The following is a 6429-nucleotide window of genomic DNA, read 5'->3' as shown; positions in this document are numbered from 1 at the left end:
AGGCGTGCGACCTCTGACATATATAGCAATTGTAAGTCGCTTTGTATAAAAGCGTCAGCTAAATGAATAAATGTAAATGTAAAATCACCCAGCAAACATTTGTATGTGCCCATATGGGTATGAAATGGACTGAAAAATGGGCCCCATGTAGGATTGTCCGCGGGTTCCATAATGGCCCCATGTTAGTTGCCCAGATGGATTTCATGTAGGATTGCACTTGGTACTAGGTGGGACCCAAGTGGGCAACATAGACACAAGACCCATCTCTGTCCCAGATCTGACCAGTTTTAGGTGGTCAAGCTAAAGTCACCATTGTTGAGATTACTGTGCTGATTGTTGATATCTGTGTGTGTCATTGTAGATTAACTTGTCATGCTCATGTTTGTTAAAATAATAAAATAACTGAGTGTTATAATATTGCTGGATCTCATGCTGCAGTAACACAGGGTTTGTGATGTGAAAATATTAGTGGAACAACACAATTGTTAGATTCCAAAGATATCAGTGAATCAAGTTATTTCATGATGATTATAAAACCATCATCACCTGATCTCATTTCACTTTAGCTTTCTTTGCTGCTGCAAATGTGTTTGATAAACACACTGTCACAGCAGCCAAAGAAGACAATAGATATAATTAGAGTTGAGAGCCCAACTAATGGAAACACTATTCACTGTAATGGTGACTTCAAATGAAACACATTAGAGTTAAACATCTGTTAATTCTCAATAAAAACTTCTGTAGACGTCTGACAGGAATAAAGTCAGTCTGGTTAGTAATAAGTGAAGCTGGTAATGCTGTTTGTGGAGTTGTTTAATCCTCCTCTGCTGAGATCTTCACAGATTTAATGTCTTCTTTTCTCTTCAGTTGATCATCTAAGACTGTGTCTGAAGTCAGTTGTAGTTCTTGTGTTTCTGCTCGTCTCTTTTTCTGTTCTCTTTTCTCATTCAGTGATTCTTCTTGTTAACAGGCTTATTAAGGCTGAGATGACTTCATATTTAATATACACAGACGTTGTGGCTCAGATAAGGTCCAGTTGTGGTTTATTTCTTTGCTCTTGGCTGACATGTGGCATTGCTATGGCCTGCTTGTGGCCCAGATCTGGCAAACAGGAGCGGTCCGCCCAAGTGCCGTCATTCAACGCTGCATGTGGGCCAGATCATCTTTCCACGTGTGCCAGATGTGGGACTTCAAAATGTTGCTATGTGGGTTTATTGCTGGTCTGAGATGGTCTACCAGCTCCAACTTGGACAAGAAATATCCAGCTTAGACTTTTAAATGCCTGCAGGAAATATCAGATCAAAGCAGTTTAAGGTGGTCAAGTTGGTTTGCTGAGATAGTTTGCCAGCTCAAACCAATTACCAGCTCCAAATGGGACCATAAATGACCAGATTAGACCTTTTAGATATGTTAAACCACACTGTTAACCCTTGCTGTAAAAAAAGGCCTAATTCTGACAATATCATACCATTTTCCATTAAAACAGTAATATACTGTAGAAAGTAAAACTATCCTACAGGAATATACTGTGAATTAACAGTGCTCAAAATCGACACTCAGAGGCTGTTTTCACAATCACACCCTATACCCTCATTCACTATTCCCTACATTAGTTCACTAATATAGTCCACTTGACAGAGTGAATGAAAAGAAGTGAGTGAACTGAGACACTGATGAACACCTGATAAGCAGAATCACTGAAGGACAGAGAAACAAGAACAGAAAAAAGAGAAACACAAGAACTACAACTGACTTCCAGCAACACTGAGTGTGAAACCAGTTTACGATTATTTATTTCATACATGTACAAAAGTTCTTGTTGAGGATTAACAGAGATTTAGTTAATAATAAAGTTTGTTGTCACCATGATGGAGATCAGTATTTGCTTTAGTTGGTCTCTTGTCCCTTTACTTCTTACCATTCATCTCTCTCTGGCTGCTGTAACAGTGAGTTTATAAAACACATTTGTTATGGCAAGAAAAAGTTAAGAGGAAGATGATCAGGTGTTTTTGGATTTTGTGATGATATCACCATCATCCTGGACATGTCTGATTCTCTGATCTTTCCTGTATTTATTCTTTGAATTTATGGGTATTTCATATTTAGCATATATCTGTTAATCTACAACATAAAATCAATACTATAATAAGGTCTTCTGAAGAATATTGTAATCATATAAAACATTTTTAACTCCTGCTTGACTCAGACACACACAGATATCAACAATCAGCACATGAATCTCAACAATGGTGACAATCAAAAGTTTCATGTCGCAATGCATGCTGGGTTCCAGGATAATATTAAACTCCCAGCATGCACTGCTGCATGAATAAAAAAAAATATATTGCCACCGTTGTTGAGATTCATGTGCTAAATTGTGATATCTCTGTGTTTCTAAAGGACAGTGTAGTTCTGTTTCTCTGGTTGTGCATGATGTGTTAAAAAAAAATGAATCATTGTAATTTATTGTTGTGGTTTCACAGTGGTGCTAATGTAACACTTTTGATTGAGGATGAATTCCTTAGTGAATGAACAAGCAATATGATGATTTTGTCATCATAATCAACATAACCACCATCATTCATAAACTGTGTGTGCACAAGTGTGACTTGCAAAAACACAGCTCAAGCAGCAAAAGAAACACTAATGTTTAGCATCAACATCCCAACTAAAGCAAGCACTGATCTCTATAATGGTAAACCAAACATTTTCAATTAAACATCTCAACAACAACTTCTGTAGATGTGTGACAGAAATAAAGTCATACTGGTTAATAATAAGTGTAATAATGTATAATGGCTGGAAGTCAGTTGTAGTTCTTGTGCTTCTCTATTTTCTGTTCGTGTGTCCCTCTTTCCTTCAGTGATTCTGCTTGTTAACAGCAGGTGTTCATCACTAATGCTCAACAATAACTTACATATTCCCTTAATTATTTCACTGCAACACTGTCTCAATGTTACTTTTACTCTTTGTAGTGTGGATTTTCCTGTGGGGTTGAAAGGGTTAACAGTGTAAGATAAAAAGACACACCCACAAAATGTATTTTAACAGTAATAAACTGTAAGTTATAAAACAGGTTTATACTGGCAACACTGTTGCCAGTAGTTTACTGTAAAATCTTGTTTTTTGGGTCACCGTTGTGCAGAAGAGTAGAGCCTGTGCTTCAGTCCAGGAGAAGATCTACAAACATTGATGATATGCTGCATGTTGCTTTATTTAACAGGCGGTGACTGTGTAGTTGCTGGTCCAGTGGAAATCTCTTTATTTACAAAAGTTTTGTTGTGGTTTCAAATGAAAGAAGTTCACAGTAATACTTTGCTCATGTTATTAATGCATTATAAATTTTAGTTAATACATTTAAATGACAGTTGGTCAATTTAAGGCAGTCGGTTTCTGCAAGTGAAATTAGTTAACTCGAGTTTTAGTGCATTTTTACAGTAAAGAACTGCACAATTAACAGTAAATTACTGGCAACAGTGTTGCCAGTATTTTACTGTAAAAAAACCCGGTAAGGTCTAACAGTGCAACTCAAGGACGCCTGTAAAGCCTGCTTCTTATGGAGATGCACACTGTATATTCTCCAGCGTGCCTCCATGAAGATGATAGATGTCAACCTGATTAGAGAGAGACATTAAAGAAAATGAGTTGTAATGAGAGCGCGATATCATGTGTAATGGATGTGAAGTGCACATTACATCACATTATATCTGTCATCGGTCACTCCGTTAGAAGCTGCGAACCCTGCATGCGTACGATGGCAAATCTCCACAGAAACGCCTGCAAGACACACCGCAGGATGAGATTGCAGTCTTGTTACGCGTGGGAGACCTTCACCAGCACCCGGCGACATCCGAGCGCCAGAGAGTGTGAATCAAGGCTTTTGAGGCATATATTGATGTCGTTTCTCTGTTCAGAGTGGCTAATGATTCACAAGATGTACTTGACGCATTTATTCTCCAATCCATCTTGAGTTTGTCAGTGGTTGATAGAGGGCTGCAGTCTCTGCTTCATATTTAATCTCTGTGCTCTGTGTAAATATGAAGCATGCCGATGAGGTTTATGGTCCACACATGTACCCACACATCCACATAGAGAGATGTTTAAAGTGTGTGGTATTTAAACTACAACAACGCAATCGCGTTCCTCAACTCGAGGATGTGTTTGTGTTTCCTGAATGGTGTCGAGCTCCAGAAAACCCTCGTATCGAGAGCTTTAATTACAGGGTCTCTGAGCCGCTATGAGTAATTATAGCAATTCAATAACGGCTATAAGAGCTTTTAGTCCTGAATAAGTGTTATTACCACTGATTATCTCATAATACTCTGTTACACAAGCGCGCCAGCTCACATCATTTATATCTTTTTCTTCTCTGAGGGGCAGTTATTGTGTGCATTAATAGGCTTTTAATGCGCGTATAGATTCAGCCATGAATGCTGATTGCATCAATAGAGCGTTTATTTTCTGCTGAAATATATATCATATCGGCTATTATGTGAAAAACAACATGAATCAAGGACTAGATCTTCTAGCTGATTTATTTATTTATATATTCACAGTCCTATAGGGTGTTTTTGTTCACAATATCATTATTATTCTGTATCGTTATTATATATCGTTTGTATTACTCTTCTGGTGTATAGTTTCTTTTTATTACCTCACCATGAAGTTGCTGAATTCATAATAGGTGTTGATTATGTAAATGGGGGGTGGTTATATGCTAATTTAATTTGGTTTCTGACATCAGAATCGAGCCATTTTCAGCTTTTTCTCACTGATTTGATTAATTTGATTTTGAGCTCTATATATAGTCAGTGCTTTTAAGAGCGGCTTGAGGCAATGCAGCATGTCTGATTTATTCTGTGAAGATGATAACAACACACTTCACCGACAGAGACTCGCTCCAAAGTTTTGTCGTCATGACAATCTAAAGGATTCATTTCTCTCTTCACTAAAGAAGATTTTTTTTTAAATGCTGAGCTCCAAAAACATGATGTAAAAATGTTATCTTTAGAGGTACAACCGCTTGTCCCATGGCAGTACCCTTAAAAAAGGACATTTTTGCACCTTTTTTTTAACTACAAAAAGGTTCATAGTAGTACCGTAAGGTACTTATTTGTACTCTAAGGTACTAATATGCACCTTTTAGAAGTAAAAAAGGTACAAATATGTCCTTTTAAGGGGACAGCCCGGGGGACAAGCTGTTGTACCTACATTTTTTAAACCTTTTTTCTCTGTGTATATTGGCAGTCTTCTGAAATCCTGTAATAGCTGTGCATGAGGAAAAGATAAGTCATTCTTACTGATAATATTCTCCTTAGCTTAAGAGTATGATGGCTTAAATTAATAAATATTCTGCCTTTTAATATATTTATTTGTACTTTCCTTGTACAGAAAGTAATTGGACAGATGCTCATGCTCTTATCCGTCTTCAATGAAGCACGAAATGATAATATCACACTGTCATGAGGGCGGTTATGTCATGTTGTCAGCATTTGCATTTGTGCGTGAACCAGTCGTCGCCTGAGCTGCTGACACACAGGTTTCCGGTGATCCCAGGGAGTAATTGAGGCCGTTATGCCGCTCCATCAGCGTTGTGTCCGTGAGGAAGACGCTGAACCCTCGGCTCCTGTGATCAGAACTACAAAACACTTGAGCTCAGTGTCCAACAGAGACACCGATGCTGTGGGAAGCTTACTGACACTGATTTATAGTGCAGATTATCAGCCCTGTTAAAGATGCAGTGGTGCTGAAAACTGAAATATTGATGATAAACAGTTTTCAGTAGATTCCTACATGATATTTAAATTTATATGAAGTATGTAAATACACCATATTGTGATGTACACTGACATTCAAGACTCAAGGTCAGTAAGATTTTTTTTAATGTTTTTGAAAAAATTCTCTTCTGCTCACCAAGGCTGCATTTACTTGATTCAAACCACAGTAAATGCAGTATTATTTTGAAATATTTTTACAATCTAAAATAACTATTTTCTATGTGAATATATTGCAAAATGTAATTTATTCCTGTGATCAAAGCTGAATCCAGTCTTCACATGATCCTTCAGAAATCATTCTAATATACTGGTTTGAAACATTACTTATTATTACCATTGTTGAAAACAGTTGTGTTGCTTCATATTTTTGTGGAAACCATGGTTTTCAGGATTCTTTGTTGAATAGAAAGTTAAAAAGAACAGCATTTATTTGAAATAGAAATCTTTCGTAACATTATGTTTTTAAAGGTGCAGTAAGCAATTTCTCAGAAACACTGTTGAAAGTGGACCGAGCAGCACAACACACTGGTAGCCAATCAGCAGTAGGGGTGTGTCCACTCGTTATGGGGCAGAGAGTGAGCCAATCAGCAGTAGGGGTGTGTCCACTCGTTATGGGGCAGAGAGTGAGCCAATCAGCAGTAGGGGTGTGTCC

This window comes from Leuciscus leuciscus (assembly GCF_965113295.1).
Source record: "Leuciscus leuciscus genome assembly, chromosome: 3".
Taxonomy (NCBI): Eukaryota; Metazoa; Chordata; class Actinopteri; order Cypriniformes; family Leuciscidae; genus Leuciscus; species Leuciscus leuciscus.
This window is presented reverse-complemented; position numbering follows the sequence as displayed.